Consider the following 14,438-nt stretch of genomic DNA (forward strand, 5'->3'; position numbering starts at 1 on the left):
AACCACTGAGCCATGACGGGAACTCCAAACCACTGTTTTTAAAAAGACTTCTAAAGTTTGAGTATTTTTGAAAGCACAGAATCATTTTTAAATGTTTTAGATGTTTACTAATGGCAAGGACTATTTTCTTCCTCCTTTTAGTCTTATCAAAAATATCATTCGGAGTTTCTCAAATGCTTCAACATGGATTCAAGTTTTCCTTAAAGAGGGATGACCTTGTGATCATATGATATTTCAGCGATCATATCTGATTTTTTATTTTTTGCCACTTGCAAAAAATTTGCACTTGTCTTGCTCAAGCAGTTTGAAGCTTGGAACAAATGGAGAGAAAGCATGATTTTCAGTGAAATCACTGGTGGAGTCCAGGACCTCACACTGTCTACACTCTAGAACTTTTCTGCCTTCCTCCCAGCCAGCATGGTCTGCCAGCCAATCCTGCTTTGGGGATTAACACGACAACATCAGGAAACAAAGGATTCCATCTTGTTGGACAAAGAGCAGTGTGGTTTCTCTCCCAAACCAGATTTCCAATCTTGACACAAGATTTCCACAGCTCTGCTGGGAATTCCTCCCAGCTAAGTCCTGAGTCACGTCTTATTTCCTGGTAGGAATGCAAACAGCACGCTGGCGAAATTTTTCTTTCTGTTTTCAGTGAATTTCGTTCTCTAGCTAGATTAAGATCTTTGGTTACATCACATCTCCAACTGGCAGAGGACCAGTCCTGATTTTTCAAAGAGAACATTGTCCTGGAGAAGAGTTTCAAGAATGGATATCGTTTTTCCTAGAGCAGCTGTTGGAAGGTAAGCAGCGCCCGGGGGGCAGGAGGAAAATGATCTTTCTCAAATACACTCTTTATCCTTTGGGGAAGTGATAGAACATTCTTCAAAGTGTCAAACGGTTGTTTTGGACTGCAAGCCAAAGGGTCTTGGAAACCTCAGCGGATTAAACATATCAGCAAAAGGAAACGTTTAAAACGCGAAGCTTTGTCAGAGGACAAAAGGGTACTGCGCTAAGGTCAAAATCTGAATTTCCAGTGGTGCTGGTCACCTCAGCCTGGGCCCTGGAGAGTGGCAGGGTGGATGGAGTGGAGGCCTGAGTTTTTTTTTTGTTTTTTTTTTTTTCTTTTTAGGGCCACACTCACTGCATATGGAGGTTCCCAGGCTAGGGGTTGAATCAGAGCTACCACTGCTGGCCTACACCACAGCCACAGCAACGCAGGATCTGAGCCACATCTGCGACCTACACCACAGCTCAGAGCAATGCTGGATCCTTAACCCATTGAGTGAGGCCAGGGATTGAACCCTCATCCTCACGGATTCTAGTTGGTTTGGTTACTACTAAGCCAGAAAGGGAACTCTGCATGGGCTACACCCACAGTCTGGGGTTAATACAACTGTTCAGGAAGAGTTGCTGGTCCAGCCATGTCTGAGGCAGGAGGCAGGGAAGCTCCGGAGAGTGAGGAGCATGGAAATTCACTGCCAGGACGTGGGCACAACAGCGCCTATCTTTGACCAGCACTCTGCTTCTCATCTGCTGCGTGGTCATGGGCAGGGGACCCGGCTGGAAAGACACCCTCCCAACCCCTGGGCTGTCATGAGGATGAAACGAGACCAGACCAGGAAGCTTCTGGCAGCACAGCCCTGAGCAGGTGCGCTATTCTCCCCTCCAAGCCTGTGCTTCTGTCTGTCTGATTCGAAGGCTTTTGCTTCAGGCTGTGTGTATTAGATGGGCCCTCCTGCTTTCTAAAGACAGACCTTAATTCAAGTTCTCCTCTGCAGAAAAGGCCTCACTGGCTCAAGTGCCTGAGAAAGACATTGGGGCTAAAATGACGGGGTGTTTAAAGGACGTGCCCATCACCCTCCTCCCCCCCTCTTTCTCCCCTCATCTCTCTCCCCCATTTCTCTTTCTCTTTCTATGTCCTTCTCTCTTTTTCTCTCCCTAATCTCTCTCTCTCTTTCTCTCTGTCTCCCCATCTCTCTCTCCCTCTCTTCATATCTCTCTTTCTCTCGCTCCCTCCCTCCTCCCCCCTTTCTCCTCTCTGCTCTCCCATCTCTCTCTCTTCCCCCTCTCCCTCTCTCTCCCATCCCCCCCCCGTCAATCCCCCCCTACCAGTCCCCTCTACCTCTGCTGGTTCCCCCCCCCCAACCTGCTGGTTCCCCTCCCCTCCTCCCTGCCGGTCCCCCCTCCCCCTTCCCTCTCCCTTCCCCTCCCCCGCCCTTCCTCCCCCCTCTGCCTGCCCCACCCCGCCGCTGGTCCCTCTCTCCTTTGATAGACCATCTTCCTCTACAAAATGGGGACCGTGGTCCTTGGCGAGCCTGGCTCACATCCTTCCAGAAGCCCCACATGCATGGAACGAAGCTTCCATACTTTATAGAAAGCTTACAGCACAAGCTTCCATACTTTACAGAAAGTCCCAGAAAGAACTGTGGCTGATTTGGTGGGGACACAGGTGCTCACCTGTCCCCAACGCTCTTGTTCAAGCGGCAAGACAGGGCCTGAGAAGCCAAGAAGCGAGCAGGTTGGGCAGAGGATGCAATAGCTGCTAAAATCCAATCCACCAGGCTTCGTCATCAGGACTGAGGTGCGGGAACCATCCCGTCAGTGCCTGTCTCTCAGGAGCCGCTGACAAATGTCCTCTCATCGGGTTTCTCACTGTCCTTTCCCGACTGGAGGCTCAGGTCTCAGCACAAGCCCAGCTCTGCAGCTGCTGACGTCCCCTCTGTCGCGAAGCCACACCTGCCACTGAGCCCTGCTCTTCTGGGAGGTGCTGGGGCGGGAGGGGCTGGAGCGCCACTAGAGCCACTGCTCCCTGTTTTACCCTTAAAACTTACATGCCCATCAAGTTCCTGGATCCTCCTTCCTCTGAGGATTTCCAGGAGTCAAGGCAAAAGCCACTACCACTCTGTTGGTGGGGGGACCACGGGCCCACTTCCTCCTGTGAGTTCTTGACATTTGAAACATTTCTGCTCTTTCTTTTTTTCAAAAAGAAAGTTCCACCACCTAAAAATTCTCTATTATAATGAAAAAGCCGAAAGGCATCTTTTAAAAACCTGGTTATGACTTTGTTGCCTTACCATCCTTGACTTCTGCACCTGCCATTTCTAAAATCATTAAGCTGTTTCACATCTAGGACCCCAAATTCCAGGGAGGCACCGCTTCTCCTCTGTGGCTTAGAAATGAGTATTTTGTTCAGTCCCATGGCCTCTGTCATCAGAGGCCGGCCTCTACTCACAGCCCTGGTGGGTCTGCATCTTTGCCTGTGCTCCTCTGGAGAAAGCCAGTAAAATCCGACCTCTGTTAGTTGGCTGGGGCCGCCGTAACAAGGCGCCACCGTCTCTGCAGTAACAGAAGCGTACTGGCTCCGGTTCTGGAGCAGAATTCCAAACCCCTGTCAGCAGGGCCGTGTCCTTCTGAGGGCTGGGGGGAGGAATCTGGGCCGTGTCTCTCAGAAGTTTCTGGTGTTTGCTCCAAACTTCAGCTCTACTTGACTTGCAGACTATCGTGCTGATCGCTGCCTCATCTCCAGGGGGTGGTCTCCTTGGGTATGTCCAACCTCCCCCCCTTTTTATAAGGCCACAGTCACATCAGACTAGGGGCCCTCTCTACTCCACTCTGACCTTAGCGTAACCAATGACCTCTGCAGAGGCACTTCCAAACAAGGTCACAGGCTGAGACACTGCGGGTCAGGACCTAGAACTTTGAGGAGGGGGACAATGAGACCCCAGTAATACTTGGAGGATCAGAGAGAAAGAAGAGAGAAAAACAGAGGGGGCATCATGAATAAGTACCGTTCAATCCATGGTGGTAGCACTTTCAGTGCAACTAAGGCATTTTCATTTTCGTAATTCAAGATGAGTGTTTGCTTCTTAAGGAATTACAGTTATTTTAAGAGCATCTGATGCGTTTGACTTAAAAAGTTGAGGTTCTCGATTCGTGTTTAAATGCTCGAAAATGACTCATTTATGAAATTCATTCGCTTTGATGGGGTTCTTTTGGTGTGTTCAGATGAATGAGCATATTTAGATGAATGTCAATTTTAAACGGAAAAATGAATTTGTCCCTCTGGACCAAAGGAAGCCCTGAAGACAGGAGGCCCCTGCAAGCTCTCTGCTCTGGCGTGTCCTTGAATTCTCAAAGGCTGCTGCCCTTACCCCGCCATACCCCCTTTACCCCCAGCCCAAGCTTCTCAACGAAGACAAGGTTGGGGGAGTTCTGTGCCCTGCGCTGAGCTTGGGGGCAGGTGGGTCTGAGACATGGGTCATAAAGGGCTTTGAGTGCTAAGCTAAGACCAATTCACCACATCTCTGAACTGCAGAATCTTTTTTGCAAGTAACATCTTACCATCTAAATGCAAATCTATAAACAGGGTAAAGCCAACATCCTTCACGGTCACTGCGACGTTGTTCTTTGAGCGTCATTCCTGCACCCCCTTGTTTCAGAGCCACCCCAAGATGGTGGTTGAAGAGGGAGATTCCTGGGCCTCCAGCAGACTCCCTGGTGTGGAAGATCAGCATTTGAACGCACTTCTAAGGCTATGTCCTATGTACAGTCAAGTTTGAGCTTTGTGACGTGGGGGTTGCTCAGGGGAACAAGTGATTACCATGAAGTCACAACCCCCTGCTTCTGGTTGCCTGGAAGTTGCCACACTGTCCCCGGAAAGCCATGCAAAGCGCCACCTGGAGTCTGGGTCTCTACCGCCGGCCTTTCAGCCAGGAGCTCTAGCCTTTCTCTGACTGCCACCCTCCCTCCCACCTGGTGGATCCTGATTAATTATTTCAGTTTTTCCAGCCCCGTGGGTCTCAAACACAAGAGCTCATGAATTCCCTGGGGATCTTGTGAAAATGCAGGGTCTGGTCTCTAGGGTCTGGAGTTGGGCTGAGAAGCAGGATTTCCAAGAAGCTCCCAGGAACTTTGGGGGCCGGAAACACACTCAGAGAAGCCGGGCTCAAGCAAAGCGTGTATCTTTGTGTGGTTCTCCCTGGATGCCCCACAGTAAGTGCCGTCCCCACCACAGAGCCTATGTCTTAGGTTAGAGCATCCAGGAGGCCCTGCTGCTGCCCTCAGTCTCCGCAGGCTCCAGAGAAGGACTTTCCAGGTAGGTGGCGCTGTTCCCACACCCCGAACCACATCTAAACTTCAATCACTGTATTTACTGATGAATGGGATTTTTGCTTTATCCACATGGATACTGTTATTTTAATTATATCCAGAAATACATATGGACTTATCATGGCATCCCTGTGCAGTGTCGCATGAACTAAAAAGCGACCTTAAATAATGCTCACTGACTTTGAAACTCAGAAGAAAAAAATTTTTAAAATTCTCTAAGGGTATTAGAAAATAGCTGTTGGCTTTTTGACTCTAGCCTTCTTGTTCATAAGAGAAAATCATGATATGAGTAATTTAAAGTAACATTAAAAATAAGTCTCTTGACAGCCCTTGCTCGTCTTTTGCTTTCGGCTGTGAATGTTTCTTTAGGGTGAAATACCAAACTCTGCCACACGGGGGAAGCAGAGCACCGCTGTCAGTACTCCACCAACCAAGCCTTGCTCTGAGTTTGGGGTTGAATTTCAAAATCTGGAAGTTAGAATTGAAAATAACGGAAGGTAATAAACCTCTTTGGCTGGTTGAAATTCCGCAGGTATAACCTTCTCACTCAAACGTTCATTTGAGGAGTCCTGTTCTAAGTAAGCTCTATTATTAAGGGAAACAGCCCATCTCTTTTGTAATTGTGTCTAGCCCAGCAAGCCTTGCCGGGGAGCTGTTGAGAGGATGGAAGTGGTGCCGCATGAGCGGGATGCTGATTAATTTAATTCCAGTCCAGGATATATGATGACCGCGGCTCCCAGCAGAATACAGAGTAGGCGGTGCGGGGGAAGAGAATTTGAGGGAAGAAAACGAGCTTGGATGAATGCTCTGGTCAAAGAGCTAAAGCAGAAGGTTATCTTTACAAAGAAAAACAACTTCACCTTAAAGAATCATTTTGGAAACCATTCAGATCTCTTGAGCTGGGATCTAGAACACTAGCTGTTCCAGAAGGAGATGGAATTTATTTTTTATGTGATGCTGTGAGGTTAGCCTTTGAAGGTGTGCAGTTTGGCCATGCTTCCATTTTGTCTCTTCTGCAAACTGATAAAATCTTACACATTTGTGTTCTTGGGTGGAATACGAGGCAAGAGAGGGATGATCTGAAATTCTGTAAAATACATGCATGTGGATTCAGTATTCTGTCCTTCAGCCGTGGCCTCCTGTCACAGAAATGGCTAAATTCCAAAGGAAGACATAAGTTCTTGCAACATCTCATTCCTCCCCTTCTTTAGGCTGGAAGGTTGGACACAAAGGAGGGTTTTCCAGCAGATCCTGGTTGCTGAGTGGCTGTGATGATGTCCCGCCCTGGGGGATGTTAAGTCAGGTGGCGCTCACCATGCCCACTGAGCTGGCCTTGGGCTGTGAGGCTGTGCAAGACACCGTCAGTCACAGCTCTGAAAGGAGGGTGACAACGAGGACCCAGCCCGCAGAGCCATGGCAGAGACAAAGTTCCGAGGTGACATGCTGCCCGAGGATGCTGGGACAGGTACCTGTTAGAGGTAAACCTGTGAATCCCTCATTTCCTTTTCAGGGTCATTAGTCTGGCCCTGCTTTAGCCTCTGGGCCCCAGACCCATAAAGGCGGCCGCTGACCTGGGACCAGGAAGGTGCTCCTTCCCAGTTAACACGAGGGCTTCTTGAGTGCTACCCTTGCAGCGAAAGACAGCGCCATGGCCACCCTGGATTCTCTCCTCATGCTCACCTGTAAGGAGCATCCTTTGTTTCTATTTTCAGAACGTACCTTGACCCCCCCCCCCAATCCCTCTCCAGTATCCCCACCTGCGTCCCAACAGCAGCTGCCTGCAGGGCTGCAAACTCTCTGAAGACTGTCCCCTTGGCTGCCCCTCCCCCCACTGTCGCCCTGAACTATGGGCGGCCCTAGGAAATGGAAATCCTATCAGGTTTGGGACCTACTTCCTACCCTTTAATAAGCCCCTGGCTCCTCAACTCCAGTGTCTTACCTTGGCTTCTGGTGACCCTCCAGAGGCCATGTCCTCCTTTGGGACTTTCCTGGTGTGCCTGGGACTTGGCTTGGGTACCGAAAGTCCAGGGTCCCTGGGAAGCCCTTGTTCCTTTGCTCGGTTCTCATGAGGACTGAGCACCTGTCCCCTCAGCGGCCTGAGGTCTTCCTGTCCTTGGGCTCTGACCCTGACTGACCCCTCTTCCCCCTGACATTTGCAGCCCTCAGCCCACACCCCCAGGGCCTTCCTGGAGCCCCCGCCTCACCTCCTACAACCACGCTGATCTTGTTCTCACCACACCTGTTCTCGGCGCCCACAACAGGGCACTCTTGAGACCAGAACCTCTGCTGCTCACCTAGAACCCCGTCCAAGACCCAGTTGCCTTGCACACCTTTTGTACCTGTGAGTACCTCAGGTCTCTCTCTGTCATTTCTGATGAAACTTTTCATTCACTCCACATTCTCAATTTCTCAGCTGAGTTCAGCCCGCGGAAGCTTATTGCACAGCCCCACCTGCGCGCCTGGCCTCAGGCTCCGGCCGGAGGCTCAGGATCTGGTCTTTGTCTCTTTCAGCTTCTGGCAGCTGCTGGCTTTCCCTGGCTGGTGTGGGCACCCAGCCTTGTGGTCACATCGCCTCCTCCTCTTGGGTCTAAGAAGCCTTCCTCTGCCTCCCCCTTGTAAGGACCTTGTCATTAGATTTAGGGACCAATCCAATAACCCAGGATAGACCCCTCTCTAAAGCCTTAATCACGTATTTTAAACCATAGGGTAATATTCATTCTTTTACCATAGCCAGTGAGCATAGATTCTAGAGACTAGGGGTGACCTTTGGGGGCCACCGCTGAACCTGCTACCGGTGGACTGGTGACACGCACACCAGATAACCCCCAGAGTTCCTCCCAGTGCTAACGTCCAATCACCGGCCAATAGACTGACCGCGTGGGAAAGTCCTATTATTTAGTCCAAGTTCAAAATAATTGACAGAATAAAGGAGTATGTCCATTCATCAGTTAGAATAGCTTATATCTGGGTTGCAGTCACTTATTTCAAGACTCTTGCATATTTTACTGTGGTCAGGGACACACACAGGGGAGTCCGTGGGCGGGCTGGACACCTTACACAATTCACCTGACATCCTTTATCTTTTTCACGGCTTCCTCAGCAGATTCTTGGAGGAGTGAAGTGTGGCAACCGTCGGTGTGATAAGGAGGAAAAATTGATTTTAGAACATCAAGAAATTTAATTTCTTTGAAATACATATGTGGGGGGCTGGGGGAGGGCTAGGCGGGAGAACCTCTGTGTAAGTGAATACTTTAGTAAATGGATAATTTATGAGGATATCTGGTGTCTAGGGACAAAATTTGCATATAAAGTGGTTTTCTAAATTGTCCTAAAATAGCTTCGCGCTTAAAGTATTTCCCCTGCTTATGTTGTTGGATTACTTTCTACTAGCAAAGGTAGGCTCTAGGCCTGTGACCCAGAGTCAGTTCAAATTCTGATCTAGAGGCATTTCAAAAACAAATGAGGTTTCTACCACGTTGAAGAAAAACCAGGTTGCATTTTTCTTTGGATTTGGTGCCAAACCGGGCAGGATAACGCCTTTCTCTCCGTCCACCACTTCTTCCTGATTCTGGGTGCGTTGAGAGCATTTTGTTTTTCTGTTTAATCCTCATCTGTTTCACTTCGCTTGGACTAATATGGAATATTTCTCAAGGGCCAGAGATTCGAGGGAAAAACTCCAAACCCTTTAATCGCCTCCATGTACCTTGTGGCCTCACCCACCACGGTCTGTAAGTGTTTGTTTACTGGATGCGAGGACAGGACAAACTTTCTGCTAGCATTTTTGACAAGTTTCCAGCTGGTCTCTAATTTAGAAACTAGGCATTTCTGTCCACCCTGTTCCCGATATTTGTGATATATTCCCTACTCCGTAAAGAATGAGGACGGCAAAACTTTCGAGTCTCAAAACCCCTCCCAGGCAAAGAAGTAGGTTGACCTTTTTAAAAGCTAAACACTAGAAAAAGCAAAACACAAACAAAAACGGTCCAAAATAAACCCCCCCACACACACCCCCTGAAATTTTTTTCAATGCAGATTGTAAGTGTTCCTTAAAAAGGCCATTTTCAGGGGAAAAACACAGCAAGGTCTATCTGCAAAGATCTTATGCCAAACAGATGCCGGGGCAGGGCTGGTGAAAGCATGTTGCCTCGGGTGGCAGGTGCTGGCTGCAAGGTGAGGCTTCCTGCCCGCAGCAGAATCCCACCTGGAGCAAAAGCGGACCACCTCCTTTCCTGCACTGCCCAACACGTGGGCATCTCATTCCCCTGCTTAAAGTCTCAGTCTCCTAAGTGTACAGACTCAATCTTTGTTTCTTGGGCTCTGACCCGGGCCTGCCCTTCCCTGCCTCCTGCCCCGGAGTCCCAGCCTCTGCTTCTCCCTGCCGTCTCTCTGCATAAATGCTAGTTCTTCCTTTGGAAACGGGACCCCAAGGCTCTTCAGTTGGCTTCCTAATACTAGTTCCCTTCTTCCCTTCCCCTTCCTCCCTTTTCCTCCATAAAATATTTTAAGGAATAGATTCTCTGTTCCTTGACGATTTGATAAAAATGGCCTTAGAACAGTCTCCGTGTTATCTATAGCTCTATCCAGCCATCATTTAAAAGAGTATTTTTCCCCTTTTTTTCTGTTTTCCTTGGTAATAAAAGTTCCTCCAGTTTTTTGGGGATATTATCTTTTTGTCTGTCCTGTATGTTTCAAAGAGTTTTCCTCATTTGTCCATCCAGCATCAATTGTGGTTATGGTGCTTTTTCACATAGAAGAATTTTTGAATTTATGTCTTGGTTTATATGTGTTCATTTTTAAGTGTTTATATATTCTCTAGTACTATTTGTTTATATATTTGTCTTGTATTATTTTTTCTTTTACTTAAAGACTACAAATGTATTTTTTCTTTTTTCTTTTTTCAATTTCTAATAGAATTTTAAAGGTTAGACTCCATTTACCTTTGTTACAAAATGTTGGCTATATTCCCTGTGTTGTACAATATGTACTTGCATTATATAAACATCTAGTATAGCAAAGATTTTAATTTTTTTTAACTTGTTTTTGGAAACCTGGGATCTCCAATAGGTTTTCCCAAGTGTGTTGCCAGTGTTCCAGCAGTAATTATGAACTTTTTCTCCAGGAATTTAAAAACAGTTTATTCTTTTCTAAATTCTAGTTATGCTTGACTCTGTATCTATCTGAATTCACAGATCTGTCCCACTACCCTAATATTTTGCTAGCAGGGGTTTAACTACCCTTTCCTCTGTCTCACATGCCACCCTCTTCTGTGGGACCTATTATGGGCCACTATTTATTCTTCTGCCAATTTCATGTCACTAGTCTTGAGGACACCAACTGTTACCCTTATTAGCTGCTCAATCAATATTTTTGGAATAAGGAAATAAAGGAAGTATTTGAGGCTTGCAGTGTTGTGGGTTTTTTTTTTTCATTTTAAAAGTTTTATTGAAGAATAGATGATTTACAAGGTTGTGGTCAGTTCTGCTGTACAACCCAGGGATTCAGTTATGCATGGACACACATCTGTTCTGTTTCAGATTCTTTTCGTACATAGATGATCACAGAACATTGGGTAGCGGTCTTTGTGCTCGACAGCAAGTCCCCATTGGCCAGTCATTCCATAGACCTCAGTGTGCATATGCCAATCCCAAAAACCCAGTCCATCCCTACCCCCCCACCTGTCCTCTTTGGTAACCCTAAGTTTGTTTTCAAAGTCTGTAAATCTTGAGGGTACTAACTATTATACTTATTAGCTGCTTTTAGCTGTCCAATCAGTATTTTTTGAATAAGGAGATATTTGAGGCTTGCCGTGTAGTTTTGAAGAGCTAGAAAGACTGAAAAACCCATTTCTAGCAAGGAAAGGGCTTTCTTATCTGATATAGTCAGTATGATTTCATGGGCTAAATACCTGTCAGGGAAAACATAATTTTTGCTGTTTCTTTGTTCCTCAACTTAACTCAGAAGCTCCCATTTCCTTGGATTGCAAAACTGATAATAGTGCCATATCAGCATAAGCCGATTAGTTCTGGTTTCCACTGCGTGTCTCCTGGGTAAATATCCAGTTAAACCCAAGTCTGCCTCTTGCCTCTCCCGCCCCTTGATGTGGGACCCCAGTGCTGGGGGGCAATTCCCTGGCCTCCAGCTCACCTGGCTCCTCAGGGAAGGTCCTGGCCTCCTCTGGCCTCGGCGCCACCCCCACCCCAGCTTGCACAGCTTGACTTTCCAAGGCTCTGCTATGTCCCAGATGGAGACTCTGCCTGGGACTCCCAAATCTGTAGCTTCTGCTTCAGGGATTTGGCTTCTTTACAGGTGTCTCCTGGGTGAATTACCAGCTGGCAGCTCTCAGCCACCTTCCTTGTCCACTCAGCTTCCAGGAAACGTTTGGAACATCTCCCATCGCCCATCCCTTCATCCCTCATCCCTTATCCTCTCATCCCCACATCCCTCATCCCCTCATCCCCCATCCTTCATCCTCCATCCCCCATCCCCCATCTCCCATCTCTCATCCCCCATCCATTATCCCTTACCCCTCATCCCCCATCCCTCCTCCCCCATCTCGGGAGCCCAGGGAAACCCAGGAGCTCTGGGCGGTGCTCTCAAGCTCTATCTCCTCTCCCAAACCTCCCCTCCTCCTTAGCTCCCTCCAAGGAGACCCCTTCAGAAGTGGTTACCGGCTGTGGAAGGTGAGCATAGGGGTGGCTGGCAGTGCGTGGCCCAGACCTCGGAGCCTCCAGCTTTGGGTGAGCCTGAGAGTCCCCACACCTCATCTGTGCACTTTCCACTGGGGCAGGAGCCTCAGGCTCCCAACGTGAGCTCAGCCTGTACGGGGCTTCCGTCTCAGGGCTCGCCTCTCAGCCTCTCAGGACGTGGCCTCTCTGTGTAGCTGGGTTTGAACAAAGACCCTGTGGGCTCCATGCTGTCTGTGAAAGGGACGTGGCTCCTGGACACAGAGTAGATTTTCTCTGTATAGACTGCCCCACCTTCTACTTTAGACTGGTCGTTTGTCAGGTGCAGAAAGATATTCCATCCCGCCCCCGTCCCCCACCAAGAGCAGCGTGTGTGAGGTTTCTGTCCTGCAGGTTTAGTGAGGAAGGATGTGCTGAAAGGCTCGGGTACACCTAAGGGCTCCGTGAGGATAATTTCCTTCTTCATCGTGACAGAAATGACTGGTATTAACAGTCGAGTAGATAAGATTTTCCTTTTCAAAGCTGGAGAATGGTCTTCACCGCCCCCCTGAAAAGAAATTGTGTAGGCTGACCCTATTCTTCTATGTGCTCCAGTTTTCTTTTATAAGTTTCAAATTTTCATTAATATTATCATGAAATTGATAAAAAGTTAAATGACCTTCCCTCGCTCAACTTCTTTTATGTTCATGGATTGGTCATTTTAGCTTTCCACTTTCTAAAAGAATGATTAGTTCTTCAATTCCTTAAAGGTCAGGCCCTGGTGAGTTGCATTCAAATACGATCCACATGAAGCAGTGTTCTTTAAAAAAATAGATTCAAGTCACACTGATTCTCATTAAAGTATGATCCACATAAAGCAGTGTTCTTTAAAAAAAAAAAGTAGATTCAAATCATATTCACTCAGCAATTAGCTTTGGAGAAAAAAGAATATGCAAGTATAATTTGCCATTTATGAACATAAAAGTCGTTCTTTTTGAAGACGAACAGACTTTAATGCTTATTTATTCAATAAGCAAGTAATACAATTGGGAACAGAATACAATTGGTTCAGAAATGACTAAGAGACCTCTTCATAATGGGCTGGAGGTACATTTTTATTTTTATGGACATTGTTTCATAGCATTATTTGTGCTGCAACTTTTCTATGAGCACACACACTAGCTTTAAATTCTCTGCTTCCCAAGTTTCGCATGGTAGTAAATCTGCTGCCTAAAGCTAAACATAACCCCATGAAAGAACTCAAGATACCTTTTATGCTACTTCTTTGACACAATGGATGAAATTGCCAATTTATATCATGTGACAAAAGGACTGGTCTGACTCTGTTACCCCTCCAGAACCAGAAATTGCTCTCCTCAGAGCAATACAAATGTTTCCAGTATCACAGGACTGTTAGGATGAGATACAATCCGTGGAACCATTTGGTGGTGGTACTGGGGACAGAGCAGAACTGAAAAAGGAGCTAAATTTGAGCGGATTGGATGAGATTAAATGCCTCCCCCCAACCAAGTGCCAAGCTCACTAGATGCCCCAAGACCCAGTTGATCAGGATCCTTAGTTACATCACAAAACCACCTGAACATGAAAAGTTGCCATGGCTGAATTTCAGCAACATGTCCTAAAAGATCAATTTCAAGTACTTTAATCAGGTGAGACTATTTGTCAATAATTATTTGCAATCTGTTAAAAATTTCCTTAAAGAAAACAAGTATGTGGAACATATATGAAAATGAGTGAAGACAAATAAACAACAACAACAAAAAAACCTGTTATATTCCCAATAATTAGAAAAATAGCAAATAAACATGTATGGATAAATTTAACAGTAAACAAATAATTTTCATGAAAAATACAACAAAACAGTACTAACGAACATAAAAGAGGAAGGTGAGTGAGTGAAAAAGACATTACATCCCTGCAAGTGACAACTTAGTACTGTAAAGAGGTTGCTTTGAATCCATTTTAGTCCATATATTTGATGAAAATTAGATTAAGTTCTAAAAATTTGGTTGAAATATAAAAATAATGTAGGTGAATCCAAAGGAAAGGACCACATGATTTTGAGGAAAGAAGAAAAGTCAGGGAATATTTTCCCTCCACCTAAAAACGTTATAAAATATAAAATAATAAGGCATAGGACAGATCTATGGATTGAAATAGATGTAGAGTCAAACCTAAATAGAATTTAGGAACTATAAACCGGCTTTTCAAATTAGTGCTGTAAAAATTCAATAACTAATGTTGGAACACTGGCAACGCATGGGGAAAAGTATTGGAGATCCTCAGTTTCCAATATAAGCTAAAAATTAAAAAATTTCTAGGTATAATAAATGTCTAAATAAAAATATAAACAAGTAGTACTAGAGAATATAAAACATTTAAAATGAACAAATATAAACAGATATAAATTAAAAAATTCTTCTTCAATATGAAAAGGCACTGTAAATAAAATGGATGATTGAGTAACAAGTTAGGGGGAAAAAAAACCTTTGTCATATCTAGGACAGATGCAAAGATAACATCCCAAATAAACTGGAGGAACTTCTGTTACTCAGGAAGAGAAAAAGGATAAATACTCTTTTGAATGATGAAAAGATATAGCTATAGATAAAAATAAAGACAATGCTATCAGTCCATTTTTGTCAA

General features: G+C 46.0%; 1 long non-coding RNA gene across 2 annotated transcripts; it reads left to right on the forward strand.

Moving 5' to 3' along the window:
* The first annotated feature begins 464 nt into the window (after nucleotides 1-464).
* LOC106510082 (uncharacterized) lies at nucleotides 465-10,514 on the forward strand. 2 transcript variants are annotated; one of them, XR_014843809.1, is made up of 4 exons: nucleotides 465-800; nucleotides 6,620-6,791; nucleotides 7,269-7,450; nucleotides 8,210-10,514. It is a non-coding gene; the product is annotated as an uncharacterized LOC106510082 (long non-coding RNA). The 2 variants fall into 2 exon arrangements; XR_014843810.1 differs by having other exon boundaries at nucleotides 607-800; nucleotides 8,213-10,514.
* Nucleotides 10,515-14,438: the final 3,924 nt, after the last annotated feature.

This window comes from Sus scrofa, chromosome 4, assembly GCF_054392235.1.
Source record: "Sus scrofa isolate SSC_HxYL_T2T_F1_AM1 chromosome 4, Sscrofa_HxYL_maternal_Yorkshire_Landrace_v2.0, whole genome shotgun sequence".
NCBI classification, from domain to species: Eukaryota; Metazoa; Chordata; class Mammalia; order Artiodactyla; family Suidae; genus Sus; species Sus scrofa.